Below are 24,441 nucleotides of genomic sequence, written 5' to 3'. Positions count from 1 at the left end.
CTGTCCTTCTAAATAGAGAAGGCAGGTTTCCTAAGCATTGCCATTCTCATATATGTCTTCCAGAAACTCCAAATTCAAGAGTTCAGGTACTATTTGGACCTTAGGCAGGAGGAGAATTATAATGGATGTTTTTTGGATATTGTATTTTTATGCATTTTTAATGGGATAAAACAAAGCCTGTCCTATGCCTAATATATGCACTGTTACCATGAGTGCTTGTATAGGAGATAGAACGATAGAGGAGTTGTTTAAGAGATAGAACCATAGCGACCTAAACTCAAACTATATATGAGATATATTTTGAGATCCATGAGAAACTATGGGGAAAGAGGTGATAAAATCAATCCAAGAGATGAGACATCCTGAGGGACACTTTCAAAATTGAATGCATTCTCTTAAAGTCAAGAACTTGGGCTACAGGGTCACAGCCTACAGAAATGATAATTTCTATCTTATAACTAATATATGTAATGTTTTATACAGGCTTTTAAAAACAGCATCAACAAAAGTTCACTGGACTTTTATTCCTCCTGGGTACATCATATTTGTCAGAAAAGCATTTCTTGCCACCAGCATTTGAAACTGTTTGTTATCACATGACAAATATTGTAGAATTTTCTCTGTATCACCGACTCTAGGAATGTCAATAGACACCCCCAGCACTCATCAAAACTCATATGTCAAAAATTCTTGCTGTCTTTTTGAGTGTTCAGTCAATGCTGAGTAAAATCCTTTTAGATATAGTCTCACACACACAAACACACCACTCTATGTACTTGTTCTTATGCCCTCCTGAGAGAGAATGACAAAAGTTGGTGCTATCAAAGGTTTAGAGAAGGTCCTGATTCTGTGAGTTTTATCAAGCTAAAATACACAGAATGGGGCCCAAAGGATTGGTAGTGAAGAACACTGGCATTTTCACAATGACTGCTATGAATGTCTGACTATGGAAACACAAAAATATCCTAAGAAGACATGGTAAAATTCCTACACAAGGGGTACAAAAGGATTTCAGATGTGTTCCTCAACAACTTGTTCCCCAGTATCTGAGCTAGGATATTCTGTCTTAATCTTATTTTATAAACTTTATTCTAACATTCTAGTGTTGTTTGTTTTATCCAGTAGGAAATAATCCACATATCTGGGGATACCAATTATGCTAAAATTTGGTTTTTCTGTCTTAGTAGCAAGACAACTTCTTGAGTAAGAATGGAAAAATGAAGATTAGTTAAATTAATTTGCAAATTTTTTCCTTTTCTTCTCAAGGCAAAGGTAGAAAGGCTAGGGACTAGACTTTCTGCTTTCCTTGGGGAAAATGGTAGATTTGCAGCAAGGTCGATAAATTGTTTTCTCCTCTTTGCTTCAAGTCAGATGTGAGCATCAAGGGACCAAAGGAGAAGACTGGGTATGGAAGGGCCTCCTGCAGTTATGGCAGATGAAGAGGGCTTTTTAATGACTTCTTTCTATGTCAAGTTGTACTAGAAGATGTTTGATGATAGCTCTTCATGAAGGGCTCAAATGTAGGCTTGCCTGATAGCAGGAAGAAAAAGCTAAGGCTGTGTCTAGAGAACATCAAAATAACTTTCTGTTTTTAACTACTTCAGCGGAAGAATCAATTTTCTCTCTTCCTACTCCTCAGTCACTAAGCAGTACAGGAACAAATTGGAAATTGACACCACTGGTGTAGTGGATAGAAAGTTGGTATTATTGTCAGAAATACCTGAGTTCAAATTTTGCCCGTTCATACATACTGGATGTGGGACTTTGGGGAAATTGTGCTTACCTGTTCTACCACAGACTCATTCCATAGTCTTCATTGGATTCTCACTGCTGTCTGGCATTCCTTTTAATCATTTCTGATGAATCCCTATCATATTCTTCTCAAAGAACAGATAGAATCCTATGAGCTAAAATTCTACAGGAAACAAAGAGGTGATCTGAGTAGGAGGGATGGAAAACTTATAAAAATAAAATTCTGAAGATGAAAAGATTCTGATAAAGAAGGAAAAGGGAAGCTGTCTAAAGAAAGATTAGACTAAAAAGCACAAAACAAAACATGGAGGAGGTGAAAACAATGGAGGAAGAATACAAAATCACAGACTGGTCATTCAAACATTGTATCCAGAATGTTTAACTCAGAATCACCTGAGACTGGTGGAGGAGAGGCAATGAAAAGTCCCTCACCCCATCTAAAAAATTTATTTTTAGCTATATTGGGAAAAGAGAAGCATCAAAGAAGGGAAAGGATAAATGTTTAGGGAAGATGGGTCAGTAATGACAAACAAAAGAGAAGTAGTAGAAATATTAATTAAGCCTTATTTTGTTTATTTTTCTCTGCCAGAGAAAACAATCTTTGGACTACAAAGGACAGAAGAAAAATGGCTGATGGGAAGTTGATAGCTTCCATAGTTGCTTTGATGATTTCAACTCATCAATTGTACTATATCCCAAGACACTGAAGGAACTGGAAAGACTAGATGGCTGAGCAATTGCCCCAATTTTCAATAAAAGGGAAGAAGTAAGTCCACTAGCTATTGGTGTGTAGTTTTGATGTCAACTCCTAGGAAAATTCTAGACTATACCATGAAAGGGATTGTTATTGAACATGTAGAAGAGGAAAAATGATCACAAAAGGTTAGCATAGCTTTAGTGAGAGCTTGATGTGATTGCTCAGTCATTTCAGTCTTTTCAATCATGTCCAACTTCTTACGACGCCATTTGAGCTTTTCTTGACAAAGATACTAGAGAGGTTTCCTTATTCAGCTCATTTTAAAGATGAGGAAACTGAGACAAACAAGGTCAAGTGTCTTGCCCAGGGTCACATAGCTAGTAAGTGTCTGAGGTCAGATTTGAACTCAGAAGAATAAGTCTCCTTGTTCTTGCCACCTAGCCGCTGCTTAGTGAGAGCAAATCATAGTAAAGAAACCACATCTTTTTCTGAAAGAATTTCTAGAATGGTACATAAGGGAAATGATTATCTATCTATCTATCTATCTATCTATCTATCTATCTATCTATCTATCTATCTATTTATCTGTCTGTCTGTCTATCCAGATACAAACTATACAATATACAATACTATATATACACATACACATGTATATATACTTACATATCTAGGCATATATGTGCATGTGTGCATACACTCACATATACACACTTTACCTACCTTTGTTTTAGCAAGGTATTTATGAAAGTGTGTTAAGTCATGTGCTATACTTTGTGGAAAAGATGGAGAGATATGGTTTAGAATGACTTAGCTAGATTTAGAACTGAATGGCTACAACTAGTGATAGCCATTATGAAAATATCCCTAAAGTCTAATCAGATGGCAGGTTGCATGGAATAATTCATACAGATGTGTCAAACATGTGGCCCATGTTGTGGACTCATATGACTCACGATGCTCCCAAGTGCATCCTGAACCAGATTAAAATGGAATTAGGAAGTATTTAACAAAATAAATATTCAAGAAATTGTTAATATTAAATTTTTGAACTAAGTTGATATGTAGTCTACAGACATCCTTATGGAGAACTTAATGGCCCCTGTATCCATCTGAGTTTGACATCACTGGTGTAGTGGATAGAAAACTGGTATTACCTGAGTTCAAATCTTGCCTGTTCATACATACTGGATGTGGGACTTTGGGGAAATAATTTTACCTCTTCGTATGAGGCAACTCTATAAGACTCCAAAATGCTATTTAAGTTGATCTAATATCACAATATTCCTACAAAAAAATCATTTGACTACTATTTCTATTCAGAAGGTTCCCCCTACGTAAGTCTTAAAAAATTCTTCATATTAGCTGTGTCATTAATTAGACCTTGAAATATGTAAAAAGAAATCACAAAATAAACAAAGCAGAAATGGACCTTGAGATTTCATCTGCTCTGACTCCCTGCAATTCCCAGCATGTTTCAGTGTTCATTTGATGCTGTAAATAACAGAGGTATTTGATCAAGTCCACATTGTTTTAACTCAATTAGCTCAGTGCGTTGGCTAACCCTAGGAAATAGCTTTCTATTCATTCCCCTAACGCTCTCATCTCTGTGGAAAAGTGACTTCTGATGAACATGAGATCCCTCTTCCTGTCCCCAGGAGGTTGTCTTTTGATTTTTTCAGAAGGAGAGATTAAGTTTCTCAAGCTGTGGGGTGGGCATGGGGATGGTAATGGGAGTGTGCTAATGAGTACAGTAGATTCCTCTTCTCCCCCACTACCCTGTATATTACATCTTGTTTTATTGTCAAAACAACAGTCTTCAAGGATACTTGTCTTTATTCATATTAAAATTCAAGAAGATTACTGGATGACACTAGAGAGCTTAGTCTTTTGGAATGGGTAGCAAAGAAACAATGTGAAAAGCAACAAGGAGACTATTTTCCTGGTAGCCACTCTCTTGAAATGTATCCCTTATATGAGCTTTCATTTTATTTACAAAATAAATTCTTCTTATGATTTCCTACTGTGTTTGAATTTAAAATAAACTGTTTCTTTTTCAGCCCTATCAGTTATATTAACTCAAAGAAATAATTTTTTTCAGTGAACATTTATCCAATTGAATTTAGCAAATACTTATTAAAGATGTGCAATGCGCCAAGTAATACACTGGGTACTGAAAGCACAAATAAAACTGAAATAGTCTCTGACCTCATACTTTCATACTATGATGTACATTTGTAGAGTATGTGATTGTCACTGTAGAAATCCTAAAGTACTTGCAATCTCTTTAGTGTCAAATCTGATTAGGCTCATTGGGTTTAGGATTTCAAGGAACAGAGATAAAGCTCAACTTAGATTTATTGGTGATGCACAATAGTACATCCCCTAAGTGGACATCCCCTAAGAAGGGTACAAATGTATTTTTCATTCCTCGCTATCATTTGAAGTCCCTGGTTTGTCTTGTTTGGGGAAGTAAAGCTGCAAAAGCACCTAGATCATTTCAGGCAACAGACTGATTTTGAATGGCCCACAAATGTGAGGGGTTGTGATGTTTTACACAGAGACGAAGGACTCTGGAGCCTCTTATCAGTCTATTAATCTTGGGCTAAACTTATCTCAGGTCCTTTGGAGAACATTGGTAGCATTATTCCTGGACCCACTCTCTTAATTTACACTAGACTAGCAGGTTAGTTTCCCCATAATTGTTGACTACAGTTCCTCTCACGACTCTCAAGTGTAGTGTTTATGATTACTGTCACACCTGAGCCCCCATCTAATATGCTCATCAATACTGAATAATCAGTAGTCCTTAATTAACTTTTACAAGAGTATTTATTAAGAAAGTGTATTATAAAACAAGAAGAATAGTTATAAAATAATAGCCCCAAACTGGGATGCACATTCTCCCATCTCTCTCTCTTTCTCTCTTTCTCTTTCTTTTTCTCTCTCTCTTTCTCTCTCTCTCTCTCTTCTCTCTCTCTTTCTCTCTCTCTCTCTCATGTACACACACACACACACACACACACACACACACACACACACACACTGTCCTTAGAAAGAGAAGCCTCAAACTTAAGGAAGATAATGAGCACAAATGTGGGGAACATATAGGTGTGGATGATACTTCACAATCCCTGGACCTTTGAATCCTTTTCTCCCTTCAAAGAATTTGCACCAAGTTTTCCTTGAGGTGCTTCACTGATAATGGACTTGCTTAACTACACTGATTGCTTGAAGGAGTAGCCAGTTCATCAGTTATTATTCACTAAGTCCCTACCATATCCTAAGCATTGTGTTGGTGTCTCAACCGGCAGGTGAATCCACCGCTGAGCAAAGCAAGTCATTTGGCTGCCAGATGGAGTCCTGTACTGCTCACAGGGCTCAGCTGCACTGTTGCTACCATCTTGTTTTACTTCTGATGACTTTGGTGGATCTTGCAGTCTCACTGTTCATACTCCTCTTGGAATATTTGTTCACCTGGGATCAATAAAAGATAAACACAGAAGAAAACACATCAAAGAAAGAGAGGTGTCGTGCATTCATATGTACATGTCAGCTAAGTGAGAGATATGGTAACCTCTACCAGTCCTCCAACTCAACAGCCCACAGCAGTTCTTACTTTACCTCTGGGAAGGGAATGTACAAAAGGGACTTCTAGAGTGCCTTGTTAATCTTTTTGTATGCAGATTCCCCAATGTCTGCCTTCTGAGTCATCTGTCCTTCCAGGTACTCAGCCAAGCAGAAGACTCCTTGCCACTAGATCAGATAAGTTTCACCCTATCCTGCTGCAGGTTCCCTTCTTGTGGCTAAAAGTAGGCTCATCAAATCCTTCATGTGTTTGACTGGAATCAGGGGGGAAGATATTGAATATGCTCTGTATAACCCTCTGTGGAAGGGGGAATATAGACATGCTTTAAGGAGTGGGCCCTCATTGGCCAGTCTCTGCATTACATATTAACTTAGAATAGTAAAAAATAAAATAAAATAAAATGAAATTGGTACAATCTCTTTGCATTTAGGTCCTGAACTCTTAGATATTCATCTGTTTTCCTGTGCCTTGATGTACGTCTCTCTTTCCTGACCAAAGGAGTCTGATCTTACTGGACTGCATCACTGGTGTTCACAAATGTGTTCTGCAGGTGATGGGGAAGGGAGAACTCCATACACATTTTGTCTCAGAAATGTCACCCTATACTGTTTCAGAATATCACCTACACTGGAGGACTGACCTGTCTTTCTCTTCACCCATCCTCTCTTGGTGGTAATAAATTTATAGTCAAAGTACATACAAGAAATTACTAGGAGACAGAACACAAATATACCTCACAGCTGCCTTGGCTGCCTTCTCAAGGACCTATGTACTGGGAGAGAATCACAGATATACCCACATCAAGGTAGTCTCTTAGGGATTATCATCATCACCACCACCACTTGGAAAATAATAATATCTATAACATTGTTACATTTACAAAGGACTTCAAGTTTTGGAAACTTCTTACGTGTATTATTTTATTAGATCTTCACAGCAACCTTTTTAGATAGGTACTACTATTATCCTAATTTTACAGTGGAAGAAATTGAAGGTAGAATGCAACCATTCCTGGGTTTAAATCACTCTGTACTGCCAGGCCTAGAGGCCTGAGGGCTACCCGAGTCTTACCTTACCTATCGCAGGTCTTCGGCTGGCCAAACCGGATAAACGTATGAGAGAAGAGACTTTCCAGAGTCGAACAAGGGTTAGGCTTTCTTCAGGGTCTTGGTTACATGTGCAGGGTGAATTCTTCCTCAGGAGAGAGGAATCTCCCAAGGAGGCAAAGATCTTACAGTAAGAGAATGAAAGCAGAAGTGGAAGTGGGGAGAGAGGGGAGAGGGGCCTTCTGTCCTGTAAGGGTCCCTCAGCGCTAAGAGTGTCTTCAGGCTTTCCTGACCCTACTTAAGCTCTCCGGCCGCATAGTTTACACCTGAATACCGTGCCTGTTAGATAACAATAGGTGTGCTCAGATCTGGGCCAATCTCGAGGGTGGGGATGCTCTCTCCCAGCACTTTTCTCACGGGAAGAGGCAGAAATGCACGAAATAGCTCGGTCTCACACCTCAATTCCCTGCTGTTCCCTGGGGGGCCTCATGAGAACTCTAAGGTTTAGAAGTTCTCACCTTTACCCGCCCGAGACTGTCCACATGGAACTGAGCTTACACCCCCAACACTGTACAAAACATTGCACTTGTCTAAAGCATTCATAATTGTGACCAGTCTAATAGTTGCCAGCAACAAACACCATTTTCTCTCTTCTTTGTATCTCCCTGCTACATCTTGCCCCAGGATGTCCATAATGGCAGCATAAAACAGATGATTAGTCACTTCTGTTGCCTTCCCTAGACAAGAAACTGCCTCAACAACCTGTTCCTTACCTTCCCAGTGGTGACAACTGGGGAGGCAAGAAATTCATTAACATGGAACAATTCAGTGTAAAATATGTCTAAATGCCAAAGTGTCTGTCTTGGGAGCTCTGGGTAGGAAAAGACAGTAGGAGTTGAGTGGGAAAGCTTCAGGCATGAGGTAGGATTAAAACATAGGTGGGATTTGGACAAGAAACATCAGGCCAGACTAAATGAACCATATGAACATAGGCATAAAAGTGGGATCCACTGCAATGTATTCAGAGGATACTAAGATTGACTAGATCCTAGCAAACTTCAATACAAATTTTCTCAGGAAATATGAATATTATCAGTGTAGTAGCTACTATATTTTCTTGGTAGAGTTAGTTTTTTTTTTAGTACTTCATGCTCTTTTCTCCAAGCATAAGGACTATTATTTTAAACATTTTTTTTATTGGCTAGAACATTGTGCCAAATGAATTAACATGAATTTAAAAGGAATAAATGTAGAGTCTCATTCTTGGATTCAGAAATCATCATCACTAATATTAGATATGGAGACATGGTCCAGATAATCCTTTGTTTGAAAATGATAGAGAGGCTTTATCATTCTGTAAACTGACCAGAAGGATGTGTAAGCCAACGCTCTCTAGGTTACATTAAAAGACAATGAAGATGCCAAGGCCATCCTCTGCATCCTAGGCCATCACCAGTCATGTTGACTTTTGTTTGACTTTGATGACTCTGGAAGAGACACTAAGGCTGACGACTTTGTGCAACTTTGCCTCACTTAAATCAAATTCATGTGACAAGACACCATCATCCGTCTCCTTTGAAAAATGAAGATGAACAATTCTGCTCTGGTCAGACCACATCTTAGAGATTGTGTTCAGTTCTGTGTAGCATATTTTAGGAAGGCTATTGATAAGCTGGAGAGTATTCAAGGAAATTAAGTAGGAGAGTAAATGGACTTAAAGCCATACTATATGAGGAGAGGTTGAAAGTACTAGGTTTATTTAACTTAGGACCTAAAAGTGGCATGTTGACTGTCTTTAAATATGCCATGTGGAAGAGAGGTCAGATTTTTTTTCATTTGTGTCAAAGGCCAGAACAAGAAGAACTGGGTGGAAGTTGCAAAGAGGCTAAATTTAGGCTTCATGTAAAGAACAAAAATCCCAGATTTATCATTAGAGCTATTCCAGAGTGGAATGAACTTTCAGGAACACTGAGCTCCCTCTCATTGGAGATCTGCAGTGTGTGTGATCACTTGTTGGGAACGTTGTAGAAGGCATTATTTTTCAGCTCTGGATAACCTTTGAATTGCCTTCCTACTCTGACATTCTGTGATTCTACATTCAATCTCAAATGGCTTCACAAATTCTCAACGGGTGAATGTCAGATACTATCTGTCAGGTAGCATGGAATTTTAGAAGGATGTTTTTCTTCTTTATTAAGATTTAGAATTGTACAAAACTATGACATCTGTTAAAAATTATTATCTTCATTGTTCAATGTTTCCCTGAAATTTGATCATACCAAGCCAAGGTCTCTCCAATATCAATTTATTCCATTTTAATCATTATACTTAATTATATTACTACTTTATCTGCATATATATAGAATCTAATCTATTAATTATAACACTTTTTTAATTACTAAAGTGTTTCATTTTTGAAACCACCCCAGAGGTCTTTTGTTTTCCTAGTTAATATGCTAACATTATGTTCAATCTTTTTTTCTCCCAACATAATCTTGTTTTTTCCCTATCAAAGTGATTGTTCTTTTTCTGAATTTAGTCATGTTGATAATTATTCTTGTTATTTAGCTAACAGATTGTGTATTGTTTGATTTTTCAGTTTTATTAATCAGAGTAATTTTTTTGCCTAGATCTTTCTCTTTGTTTAGAGGCAATCCAAATACTTAGCTCATTAACAGTACCCTTTAAAGTTTCTGAAATAAATTCCTTGATATCTTTCTTAATCTTTAAATAAGCCTCACTTTCAATTTTAATAAATTGAAGGTAAGCTAGTTCAGCTTATTAATGAGTTTTTATTGACACTTTCTCTTTTTAGATTACAAAAATATTGTGCAACTTACTGTTGATAAATGTATTGGTGCTGTACCACAGTTTTCTTTAATCCTTCTGCCCTCAATTCCAGGTAATGAAAACTAATCAGTTATGCTGTACATATACAAAAACATTATTTCCCCCTGTTAGTTCTTAATCTCTATGTATTAAGGGCAGTATGATGTTGAAGGATGCACACTGGGCAGAGGGAGAAGAGGCTAATTATCAGGTGGTTGGCATTACAATTGACTAGCTTTCTCTTTGACCTTAAACAAGTGTCTTTACTTCTCTGAACTTCTCTTTCCTCTCTTCAAATGATAGGAGTAGACTACTTTGCTTCCAAGTTCCCTTCTAGCTCAGAATCTATGATTCTTTAATATTCTAATGTTCCAAAGAATCTCACTGATGAAAGTGACCCTTCCAAAGATGTAACTTGTAACCTATGCCTGCCTATTCATTCTGTGCTACTATTGTCAATGTCCTCCCACAAATTTACCATAGAGTCTATACTCAACATGCTATAGGCCTTCTTTATAATCTTGTAGGTTTGCAGGGTTATCAGTGATCCATGAAGGCTGCCCATCAGTTGTCCCTCATTCTCATTTTGCAACTATATGGTACAGTGGATAGAGTACTGGGCTTGGAGAAAACAAGAAGACGCACATTCAAATCCTGCTTCACACACTTTGGGACTGGCAAAGTCACTTGAATTCTCTAACTTTAGTTTTATCATCTGTAAAACAAGGGAATTGGACTTACTAGTCTGTAAGTTCCCTTCCAGCTCTATTTGTGATCCTATTCTACATGACCAGGTGAGCATTCCTTCTTATCTCGTCTGTGACCCAGAAATGCAATCGCAAATTTTGTATAAGCAATGTTCATGTATTTTTTGGGGGTCTCACAGACCATCTCTCCTTGGATTATTTTGTCTTCAACTAGATTTATCTCTGGGAAATTTTTAAATATAGCTTGTGTGTGTTGTTCCTGATGAGTAGTGAGAAAGTAAAGATCACATGTTAAGTGTAACATTCCAACATAATGTCATGTGGAAAGAGGAACTTCTGAAGAGTCTCACTAGTTATAGGGACTCACTCTCTTCTGTGATCATGGCAAACACTTTCAGTGAGCATACGTATTCCTGTTTTATGACTCTTCAAGGTGTCTTTGGGTTCTGTTATGTGAGGTTCTAGAATTATTAGTCATTTAGTGCTTAACAGATTTATGTCCCTGCCCCTTGGAGTGAAGTTCAATAGAATATTAGAGTTGAAAAGCATCTTGTAGTCATAACATATGCCAAATGATCACAGGACAATTTAGTACTGGAAAAGAACTTAGAAGCCATCAAATCCCCCTTATCATCCCTCCTCTCCCACACACACACCTCCATTTTATAGATGAGGAAATGAAGGCTGAGACAGATTAAATAATTTATACACAATTATTAAGTGTCTGAGATGGGTTTTGACCTCAGGTGTTTCTGACACCCCATCTAGTACTCTATCTGCTATGTCGTCTAGCTACCCAAATCTATTTAGTCTAACTCTCTCATTATATAATTGAGGAAGACAAGAGGCAGATATTAAATGTCATTAGGGAGAGTAATAGAATTCAGACTAGAACTCAAGTCTCTTGAATCACAGTATGGAGCTCATTGTTCTTAGAACTATTGGGCAAGCTTTTCTCTCTGTTCTTAGCAGAAAAATAATAGACTATAGATAGGGAATGAGCTATGTGTGATTGGCCATCCATTTTATGGGCAATATGTTGATTTATTTTGCTTCCATGGATATTCTTTGCTTACCTTATTTGCTTACCTTGGATATCCATTTCTGAGATTCAGGGTTCTACTGTGGAGAGTGCAAAAGAGTTGGTGGGGAATGACAATGATATTTTTAAAAGAACATTTATAAAACATTGACTTTTGTGTTTGCACATATATGAATGTATATACGTGTAAACATATTTCAGGAATACTTCAATTTTAATCATCTTACAACATATATATATATATTTTCTTTAATAATTATGGATTGCTATGGATTAAGATCATTACTAACCACTCCATTCTCATAAGAAAATTAGATAAACATTGATGCAATAACCAAAAAGGACAAAAATGGGAAAAAATGTAGGTATTACCTTTAGCCAAAGGTCTGCCAGACTTTCAGGGCAAAGGGAAGAACAAACATTACTTTAAACTAAATTATAATGATCCCAGCAGAAACACAGGAGAGTTAGTTTCTGTTAGATTAGGTAAACTTTTTTTCTTCAGTCTTATAATACCTATGTCTGGAATCAGGTATATCTAAGGGATTGGAATTTGAGCTACAGGGGACGCTGTCATGCTCACCAATTGAAGGTCAAATTGGATTTTTATTAGGTGAACTTAGCAGTCTTCTGATTCTTAGTTCAGTGTTCTCTAGACCCTCAGGGCCTCATTCAGAGACTCTGATTTTAGATGCATCTAACAAGTTTGATTATATGGTTTCGCAGACCACAGCAGATTAGAAGCAGCAAATTAGAGAGGCAGAGAGTTACACATTTCACATAGACTGACACTCTGACAGCTGCATTAAGTGATGGCTGACAATCTGGCATAAGGGAGAGGGAGGAGACAGAAGTTAGACACAAAAATTCCAAAGGCTAGGGGCAAACAGTACCCTACCCTTCCCTTCAGCGCACAAACAAAACCCCAAAATCTGAATGGATTCCAAAGGCATCATTGCCTCCCAGCACAGTACACTATTGGATGTTCATAAAGTTGACCTTAAATCCTGAAGAAAAGATTCATAGCCAAGCCAAACTAAAAGGAACCCTTACTGTGTATGGGAAAGCATGCTCAATTTGCTGAGGAAGCTGAGGGATGTGATGCTTCCCCTCTCTGGGTACCTGATTTTTCTGCCTTGTCCACAGACAGCTGAAAAGACTCAGACAAAAAGGGACCTAGCTTCCCTTAAATGGTTTTTCCTGTTCCCTGACTCCATTTCTGTGTTTTCATTTCTGTCATTGTTTAGCTGATGTTAAAATTTTACGTATTGTTATGAGGTGTCTGACTGGCAGTGATGCTGACATCTTAGTTTTGTAGTGAGAGAAACTGTTGCCATAATCCACCTTCTGTCTTTGGAACTGTGCATTTCATCAGAAGACTCAAAAGTACACCCCCACAAAATCCTGTTGGATTTGGAGTTGGAGTCCTGGGTTCAAATCCCAGCCTTGATGTTTACTGTTTGTTTTGACTTTGGGCAAGTCATTTGCTCACTTTCCCCTCAGTTTCCTCATCTATAAAATTATGAAGTTGAACTCTACCAGCAGCTCTTAAGCTGTTTTTATGTGTGTCATATACCCTTTGGGCGATTTAATGAGGTCTTTGGACCTCTTCTCAGAATAACATTTCTAAAAGTCTAAAATGTATAGGATTGCAAAGGAAACCACTTATATTGAAATATAGTTATCAAAATATTTTTAAAAGTTCTCAGAAGTCAGGTTAAGAACCTGTGCATAGATCATATCTGAGGTCCCTTAAAAAAAAGAGCCATCTGAAGATTCAATGATTTGAACAACAGAGGTGAAGCCATGATGTATGAGAGAGAAATTTTAGTCTAAGGCTGTCTGTTAGTTGTGGCGAAGTTTCACAGGTTGGACTAGATGGTTTCTGAGATTCCTTCTAAGTGTTCAACCAACTAATTCTATAAATGAAAGAAATAAGTTCAATTTCAATTCAACAAACATCCTTAAAAGTACCTGTTATTATATATACTGGGTTCTGTGAGAGAAAGAGGGAACATAATACAAATGACTAAGTATGAAGTATGTACTAAGTAAATTTAAAGTGATTTTGAGAGAGAGAACACAAGGGAGAAAGGGAGGAAATAGACAGAGAGAGAGAGAGAGAGACAGAGAGAGAGACAGAGACAGAGAAAAATAGAAAAAGTCAAGAACTTGGGGGATGAGAAAGGAGCTCATGGAGGCCAGTTCCTGAGTTTTGCTTTAAAGGACTTTGGGGATTCCAGGGGATGTATCCCCAGATAAAGCAGATGGCCTATGCAACATGATGAAGGGAGGAGATGTAATGTCTGTATGGAGAACAGAAAATAGTCCAGTTTGTAATGGGCAAGGAAGAGTAACATGAAGTAATATTGGAAAGGTAAAAGGGATCATGGATGGATTTAAATGCCAGAAAGTTAAGTGTTCTGTCAATACATGGCTGGGCTAGAAAGGAGACCATAACTCAGTCTTTTAACCTCAAGTGTAATGTTCTTTCCAATTTATCAGGATGCTTCTTCAAATCGATTTAATTATGTCTCTCATATTCTTTTATGATGCCAGGAAAATGTGTAACTTTAAGAAAGATTTCCATAACTATTTTTGGAACTATAGCATTGTTTCAATAACTATATTAATAGTTAAGATGAAAAAAATTGGCATTTGAAAATCTGGACAAGCTTTGTTATATTGAAAATTCCCTTATGACAGTAGTCTATTCCTCAGCGATGCTGAACAACGTCAATATTAGTCTAATTCATCAATTTTTAAGCCAAATCCATGCTTTCAGACAAATCCAACAGGCTACAAATGAGGTCCTCACTGTTGTTTAATGTTTTCAGTCATGTCCAGCACTTCATGATGCCATCTGGGGTTTTCTTGGCAAAGATACTCAGGTACTTTACCATTTCCTTCCCCAACTCCTTTTATAGATGAGGAAACTGAGGCAAACAGGCTTAAGTAACTTCTCTAGGGTTACACAGCTAGTAAATGTCAGAGGGTGGATTTGAAATCAGATATTCCTGGCTCTAAGCCTGGCCCTCTATCTGCAGTGCCACCTAAGTGCCCTGAGGGCCTAGCTAGGTCTACCTTAAACTAACAATTTTTTAAACTTTGTAAAAGGAGTATATATTTGGCTTGTCTTTGGTTACCATGGCTTTATAAGCCTTTTATGAAGAATTTTATGGAAAGAACATGTTGATGGAAAGTAATTGGAAGGAATAGGATGCAAATGTGGAAAATATGTCTTCTCTTTGAAATCTCTTTACCAGCTGGAATCAACATAATCTGCTGCTGGCCAGTGGAATGAGAAGCCTGTAGTAACACAGATTTTAATAAACTTTGGCCAGGAGAGAAGCTACTTTTTTTGAGGCTCTGTCATAAGGGAATTTAAAGAGGTGTGGGGGTTGCAGGAATTTACATCATAAAAGGTAGCCTCAGGATAGACAAACTCATCACAGCCTGTCAGTCCCGCTTGTAGCCTGAGACCACAGCAATTATTCCAATTTATATAATTATGCCCATAGCCTCTAATCCTCAATACACAAGTGTACAAGTTTGCCTCTAGCCCCATCTGAAGAAAATAATGGTATTCAGTCTGGTTTTCCATTTCTTGTCGTCAAGTATACCCTTCTGGAATCTGATGAGAGCTGGATGATATTCCTCAGTTCCCTAAGGAATTCTCTTGGACTCCCTAATGGAATGCCTGGTTGCCATTCATATTTTTTCAACACTGTCCAATGGTCTCTAAAGTGACCAGCTACATGATTGTAGGTCAGAGGCTCAGAGGATATTAAAACAGTTATGTAATGAATGGTAAAGGTTTTTTTTTTACATGGTAAAACCAACATTCTTGAAGTTTAATCTAGTAGTGATTTGCAAAGTGGACTTGGAAACGGAGACACCAACAGAAGGGAAAATTCAACAATTCAGTGAAAGGACCTGGATTAGGACAGCATTATATTTGCTAATCTTTACTTGAAGTGTTTATAATTTTTTTTATCAATATAACAATCAATAAGCATTTATTAAGTACCTACTATGTGCCAGATATATGTATGTATGTATATATATATAATATACATATCTATGAGACTAATTTAGTGGAAAGTCAAATTTCTTTTCAATCTCAAAGACTTAACATTAATCTGAACAATCTCTTATAAATAAATCAGGCTGATATAAGCCAAGGTTGGGACTGTAGTCATACCATTAAGAAGCAACTTAGTAATATGGAAAAGAACACTGGACTAAGTAGGATTGAGGAGACCATATTTATAGTATCATTTCTTCTACAAATTAGCTCTCGCTCACTTGAAACAAAGTCAAGTGCAAGTCATGTCATCGTTTCTCTGATGGCATGGTCTTCTTTGGCAACAAAGGATGAACAGAAGAAGCTATAGGTCTATGGATAATTCACTTCATCAGTCCTCTCCAGTGCATCACTGTGTCCTCATTTGCAAAATGAGAGAGCTAGGGTAGAAGATTACAGTGAAATAGTTTCCACTTCTCAAATTCATATTGTTTAATTATAATTATAAATTATTTTTGATTAAGAGATTTTGCAGTAAATATTAAAAAAAAAATCTGAAGATTCAGCTAGACTATTTCACTTTGGGCCTCAGGACAAGAAGTTCCAAAAGATGCTACGCAGAAGTCAGGTCCCAGAAGTCAGGCAATCTCAGGAATAAATAACCTAGATTTAGAGAGGATATAAATCAATTCCTGATTCTTAGGTGTTCCAACTGGAGCAAACTATTCAATTCGTTTTCACATATGGATGGTGAAAGTATAGATCATTCAACAATCAACAAATTCAATGATTCTACAATCAGCATTTTCATGGCTTCCAAACGGTCCAGAGGCCTAGGGTGTGTCCAGTTTTTGATTTTCCTAATGGGACTTTGAAGCCCCTTCACCTTTCCTTTGATTCAACCCCAGGGTATCAACACACTGACTTTTGAAATTTGTCACCGAATTTCTTGGCACTGTCAAGTGGTTCAACATCAAAGACAGAAGTGATTCTATTATATAATTAAATGACATTAAAGAAGATGCATTAATTTTGCCACTGCCTTCTAAGGATCATGGCGTCTTTCCATCTGACTTGTAGCTGAGACCTATATGTGCTACCTGCCCTACCTCCACCTCTCCACCATTAGAATTGGGGGTGGGGTCATAGTTCCTTAAAAACAAGGATTGTCTTGTATTTTTTTCTGTTTGCATCTCTAAAATTTAGGACAGTCTTTGGCATATTACAAACAGAGGCTGGTTTTCATTTGTAACTTATTGTTGCCACTAGTTATGTTATTTTGATAGCTTGATTTTTGCATTTAGAATTCACTTAAGTTAGTAATCCAAGTTTGGAAGTTGGTTATTTTGAGCAGCTCTTCCAAGTTGCTGGCCCTGAGTGACTGACTCTTCTAGTTCAGCTACGATCCATTCTTTCTTTCTGCCCTGCTCCACGTAAGGGAGAATACTCAGTTTGTTAATATGGTAGTTTCTATCAACAACAGGTAAGGTCAAGTCCCTCGAATAAGAGCAGTTTGAGAGTTCTTAATTGTTGATTAATTTAGTATAAACACAATCCAGAGAAGTATCATATAAAATGGACTATATAGGTCATACCAACTTTTGTGATTATTGTTGCAAAATTTATAAATAAAAGATTATTGATTATTTCCTAGTGGTCATTGCTTGGAAATCAACCTACTCCTGTTCAAAATGACCCTCCCTTTCCAAAGTCCTTATTTTATTAAAACAGAACAATCATCTAATGTTAGTTGTACATATAGACAACACAATATTTCCATCAGTTATTCATTAGTTAACTTATTTGGAGACAGGCACTCTAAATGAATCCTCAGCGATGACTTCTTCCTCAAATGAACTCTGAGTTTTGGAGGACAGCCTCTGATCTCTCTTTTCCCCTGAATAGGCTCAGATAGATTGACCTTTGTTGTACAGTGGAATTACAAGCAAGCGACGTATTTTTCGCTGGGCCAAGGTAGCATTTTCTGTTACACATACTGGGGAATCTGATTTTCAGATTCAGTATTAATAATTGGGAATACATGACCTTTGTCAAATTACTCACTTTTTCTGAGTCTCAGTTGTCTCATCTGCCAAATGGGGTCAAGAACAATTTGTACTTTGTATTTCACAGTGTGAGAAAATGTTGAAGAACCAAAAAGGGCCATGATTTCCTGAAAAATTATGATCACTATCATATAGTGATATAATGTAATTATACTTGAAGTCTGTGATCCTCAGTCTACTCTTCCTTGGGCTTGCTTCTTGTCTGTTCTCAAGGTTTGCTAAGTTCTAAGCACAGTTTCCTTGTTAAAAGAGAGATTACGGATTGTTGTAGTTGTGAGAGACTATTAACACCAAACCGAAGCTTTATCCACTTTGCAGTCCAAAGACCATTGGAAAGAATGATCTGAGGTGTAGACTGAGACATAGAATCTTCAACATGGCCAAAACAGGTAGTTGATGATGCTTATTTGTCATGAGGACTTTCTTTTGCTTTTCCAATGGGGAGGGAGAAAAATAATTTTTTTGTTAAATGAAAAAATTAATTAGACTTTTTTTAAAAAAGAAAGGAACAGAGTTTTGGAGAGAAAGCTGTGAGCTGTCAGAAGCACTTTGGACTTGGGAATAAGTACTCATCTATATATGGGGATCTCCAGAAACTATTGAAGTGGAAAGAACATGAGACTTGGGGTCTTGATTTTGTCTTAGATGGTACTAGCTCTGTGGTAATGCAGTTTGTGTTAGCTGGTGCTGAGGTGAGGAAAGTCTTGCATAACACTTGAAATCATATAGAAATGTGATTATTGTCTGGCTTAGAAAATACAGGTAAATTTAGAACTGATTGATATCTTGTTTTTTATTGTATAAAAGGCCAACAGGTATTTACTAAGGACCTACCACAAACCATTCAGTTCCCTAGGAGCTGGAGATTCAATTCCTTCCCTCTAGGAGCTTACATTTTGTATGCAGAAGCAATAGATACATAGGTAAGTATATACAAAATAAGCATATTGAGAATAAATAAAAGGTAGGGGCTGACATTTGCTTTCAGCTTTAAAGTAAGCTAGGGATTCTAAGAGGCAGAGGGAAAGAGAAGGGTGTAATTGCAGGTATGGCCTCTTCAAAGACATCAAGGCAGGACAGGCAGTGTCATAATTAATAATAGTAATAATAATGTATATAGTGCTTTAAAATGTACAAAATACAAATATTTTCATATTTTATCCTCACCACAAACCTGGATATTAGTTCCTATTGTTGTTCTCATTTTACAGATAAGGAAACTGAGGCTGAGAGAGGTTCAGTGAGTGTAACACACTATTAAGTACGTGAGGCCATATTTAAATTCAGGTTTTCCTGACTCCAGGTCTAGTGTTTTATCTTGATATCATGAGTGATAAATAGCAAGAAGATAAGTTTGACTGGACCTAAGAGTATGTGAAGGGAAGAAATTCATAAGGGTGGCAATCTAGGTTGGAAACAGATTGCAAGGGACATGCCAAACAGAGGACTTATATTTGATCCTAGACTCAAAAGAGAATCATTAGAGTTTATTGAATAAGGGTGTGACACAGTATGCTTATACTTTAGGAGTATCACTTTGGCTGCTGTGTAAAAACTGAATTGGAGAAGGGAGAGATTTGAGGCAGAGAGACCACAGGGAGGCTATAACTGTAGTCCTGGCAAAAGGTGATGAACGCCTGAACTAGGGTGGGAGTTATATGAGTAGAAATGATTTGTAGTATGTTTATAGAGGGAAGAGAACAGATATGAATGATCTTCTGGATGCAGACTTATGGAAACCTGATATATGGTTGGAATTGTGGAATGAGAGTAAGGAATTGAGGATGAATCCAAATTATCGCTGACCTTGTCATCATCATCATCTTTTTATTCTCCTTCCTCTTTTTTATCTTCGTTATCATTGTCATCATTGTTGTCATCATCAAAATTAGTATTTATAAGGGCTAAACACGTTGGAGTATGTGATTGTGATGGAATTCTACCGTGTTGTATGAAATGATGAGGGGGCAGAGCCAAGATGGTGGAAGTACGACAGGGATTCGTCTGAACTCTCCCCCAAACCTCTTCAAATACCTGTAAAATGACTCTAAACAAATTCTAGAGCAGCAGAACCCACAAAATACGGAGTAAAACAAATTTCCAGCCCAAGACAACCTGGAAGGTCAACAGGAAAGGTCCATTGCACTGGGCTGGAAGAGGAACACAGTCTAGCACTAGCCAGACCAGCACAGACAAGGCTCCAGAGAACTTGTAGCAGGCCTTAGGGGACTGAATCATTGGCAGATGTGATGGATTCCAGACTTTACAACCCACAAATGTCAAAGACAACTTAGAAAGTTAGTAGGAAAGATCTGTCTGTCTTGGGGGAGAGAAGAGTGCAATCCAGCCCTAGTCCCAGTACAGCCCCAGGATCATGGTGCTGTCTAGAGTTCTCAGCCCACAGATGGTAAGGGGATTGAACAGCTGATCAAAGGGAGACTACAGGAGTGTCTTTGCTGGAAGAATTCTGTTGCTTTGCCCATGCTTGGATCTGGGTCACAGTCCTGGGTGATGGTCCTGGAGTGAGGAGGAGCACTGACCAGCAAAGTAGAACTTGTGGCAGCAGTGGAGAAGGAACACCCCTCACAGTTCCACGGCAGAAAAGAGAGCTTGAGGTCACTCACAGACAAGAGCACAGGCCAGGAGAAGAGTAAAGACCTCTCCTTAGATCATACCACCCTAAAAGAACTGAAAACTTACAGGTTCTTAGAAATAGTTCTGAAAACAGTTACACAAACCCCCTGAAGTTTGGGACAGTATGCCCTCCACACTGGAAACAGAGTCCTATTTAACAAAGAGTTTAAAAGTTTAATAATTGACCAGGAAAATGAATGAAGAGTGGGAAAAAAACTCAGACTATAGAAACTTACTTTAGTAATAAGGAAGATCAAAACTTAGTCTCAGAAGAAGACAATAAAGTCAAAGTGCCTACATCCAAAGCCTCCAGGAAAAATACTAATTTGTCTTAGGCCATGGTAGAGCTCAAGAAGGATTTTGAAAAGCAAGTAAAAGACATAAAAGAAAAGTAGGGTAGAGAAATGAGAGTGATACAAGAAAATCATGAAAAATAAGTCAACAGCTTGCTAAAGGAAATCCCCCCAAATACTGAACAAAATAACACTTTAAAAAATAGACTAGACAAAATGACAGAGGTCCAAAAAGTCAATGAGGAGAAGAATACCTTAAAAGCAGAATTGGTCAAATGGAAAAGGAGGTCCAAAAGCTCACTGAAGAAAATAATTCCTTAAAAATTAGAATGGAGCAAATGGAAGCTAATGATTGTATGAGAAATCAAGAATTTATAAAACAGAACCAAAAGAATGAAAAAATAGAAGATGTGAAATATCTCATTGGAAAAACAACTGATGTGGAAAATAGATCCAAGAGAGACAATTTAGAAATTATTAGACTACCTGAAAACCATAATCAAAAATAGAGCCTAAACATCTGATATTCTAGAACAAGAGTATAAGACAGAAATGGAAAGAATCCACCAATCACCTCCTGAAAGAAATCCCAAGACAAGAAGAAAATACTGCAAGCAGTTAGAAAGAAACAATTCAGGTATTAGAATCAGAAAAACACAAGATTTAGCAACTTCTACATTAAAGGATACGATGGCTTAGAATATGACATTCCAGAGGTAAAAGGAACTAGGATTAAAACCAAGAATCACCATCCCAGCAAAACTATAAAATTGACATTCAATGATGTGGAGGGATTTAATGCATTCTTGGGAAAAATGAGAGCCAATGAGAAAAATTGACCTTGAAATACAAGACTCAAGGGAAGCATGAAAAAGTAAACAGGAAAGAGAAATTGTAGGGGACTTCTTAAAGTTGAACCATTTACATTCCTACATGGAAAGATGATGTTTGTAACTCATGACCCTTTTTTCATTATTAGGGTAATTGGAGGTAATTTGTGTGTGTGTGTGTGTGTGTGTGTGTGTGTGTGTATAAATAAATACATATATGTATATATATACATGGGTGGGTGGGCAAAGGGTGAGTTGAATAGGAAGGAAAGGTATATAAAAATAATATTAAGGGGTGTGAGAGAGGAATGTATTAGGAGAAGGAGAAAGGGAGAGTTAAAATGGGGTAAATTATCTCAGATAAAAGAGGCAAGAAAAAACTTTTACAGTGGAGGGGAAGAGTGGGAAGGTGAGAGGGAGTGAGTGGACCTTACTCTTACTAGATTTAGCTTAAGGAGGGAATACATACATACTCAACTGGTTATGGAAATCTATCTTATCCTATAGCAAAGTAGGGGGGAAGAGGATAAAAGGGGGGTGAGAGTAGGGAGGACAGAATGGGGCAGAGGGTAATGAGATTTTTGAGGAGGGACAAGATGAAAAAAGAGAATAGAAAAAATGGGAGGGGCAGGATGGGATGGAGCGAAATATTGTTAGTCTTTCACAATATATAACTAAACATAATAACCTATATTGAATTGCTTGCCTTCTCAATGAGTATAGGTGGGAAGGGAGAAAGAGAGAGAATTTGGAACTCAAAGTTTTAAAAATGAATGTTAAAAATAATTTTTACATGCAACTAGGAAATAAGATACACAGGTAATGGTGTATAGAAATCCATCTTACCCTACAGGAAAATAGAAGAAGGGGATAAGAGAAGGAGGGACAGAGATAGAAGGGGGGGCAGTTTGGGGGAAGGGATAATCAGAATGCATGCAGTCTTGGGGTGGGGGAGTGGAAAGATGGGGAGAAAATTTTGAACTCAAAATCTTATGGAAGTGAATGTTGACAACTAGTTGGACTATAGAAACTTACTTTAGTAATAAGTGAGATCAAAACTCAGACTCAGAAGGAGACAACAAATAAATAAATTAAAGGGGAGAAAGAAACAATGGTTAGATGATCTTAGAAAAACATGGATAGACTTGCATGAAATGACAGAGTGAAATGAGCTGAACCAAGAAAATTTTGTATACAGTAACAACAATATTGCTTTAAGAACAGCTTTGAGGGAATGTCATGTTGAGTATTATAAATGCCCAAATTAACCACGAAGAACATATGAAGGAAGACACTGTCTACATCTAAAGAAAGTAGTGACAAATAAGAGTGTATAGAATGATTTTACACATACACCCATGCACACACACATATTTGAGTCTAATGGCAGCCATCTCTAGGGTGGGGAGAGAAAAATGAAATTTACAAGGTAACTTTATTATAGATTTAAAAGGACTAGCAAGTTGCACACAATAGATTTGCAGTCTCATGTGCAATCAACTTTTTTTATTATATTATGTTATGGAAAAGTTTGCTGTATTCCATAAATTAAAAATAAAATAAATAAAAATTTAAAAATTATTTTTATCTATATTGTGCTTGAAGGTTTGCAAAATAGCTATACATATATATATATATGTATAAAATCCAAGTAATAAGGATAATTAATATAATCCTTTCTTATCTATCCACTAGCTATTTTATCTAAATTAAATTAAGTAAATTACTTAGCTTTTCAGATTCTCAGTTTTCTTATTTGTAAAATGAAGATAATAAATTTACCTATTCCACAAAGTAGTGGTAAACCAAAGGTTTTGTAAACCATGGAACTATTCAATATTTTTAGGAACATCTTGTCTATAGTTAGTAGTAGTTTGTATACAAATAACACAGATACTCTTCATTTATAAAAATTGGTTTTTGAAAGATATTATTACATATTTAACAAAAGTTGGATTTTGCGATTTAAATCTACGTAGGGATCAAAAGTGCGTACAATACATTTTACTTCTCTGTTGACTTCCATTATGTTTTCTTGTGTATGTGTGTGTTTTCCTTCATTCTTGAAAAAGAAGATGACATTAGGGAGAGGATGACATGACTTGAAATTGACTTTGATTGGAATGAGGGAGGGTTGTGCAAAGTCAGCAGCCTCACTTTCTCCTCCTGAGCCATCTGGGTCCAGTGATCAGATATGAATCAGGATGACTGGAGATGGCCAGGAATTCAGAGGAAGACATATACAGCAAGCATGTGGGTAGTGGATAATTGTTGGGTCAAGAAGACCTGAGTTCAAATTCAGTCGCAGGCAATTACTAGTTGTATAAAGCTGGGCAAATCCCTTAACCTTTGTTTGCTTCAGTTTTCTCAACCATAACATAGGAGTAATAATAGTGACACCCTAGCAAGGTTGTTCTGAGGACTGAATGAGATAACAATGATAAAATACTTATTACAATACATGCCAACATAATATATGCTACATAAATGTTTATTGTCATTATTACAAATTTCGTGGAGAGAAAAGTCAGAGTCTGATCATTCATTCTGATGATCATTCCACCAGCAAATAGTTTACACATTTTAAATTTATCTCTGTCACTCACAGTATCATAGGCTTTAAAAGATCCTTAGAGGTTTTTGAAAGGGATTTTTTTTTTTAGGGATAACCTAATCTCTCCTTTTACAGATTAAGAAACTGAAGTTCAGAGAAAGGAAGTGACTTGTGGAGGATTTCATGATTATTAAATGGCAGAGGTAGGACAGAAACCTAGGTTTTCTTCCTCCTTTGACATCAAATTGAATATCTAGGCAATTATATGTAAGGACTAATTGATCCCATAAGACATCTTTAAATTTTATTTTGTTGCTCTGGGAACTTTTGTAGATTTTTTTATTATTTCCCTAGGCTCCTAAATATAATATATGTAGA

Source organism: Notamacropus eugenii, chromosome 6 (assembly GCF_028372415.1).
Source record: "Notamacropus eugenii isolate mMacEug1 chromosome 6, mMacEug1.pri_v2, whole genome shotgun sequence".
NCBI classification, from domain to species: domain Eukaryota; kingdom Metazoa; phylum Chordata; class Mammalia; order Diprotodontia; family Macropodidae; genus Notamacropus; species Notamacropus eugenii.
This window is presented reverse-complemented; position numbering follows the sequence as displayed.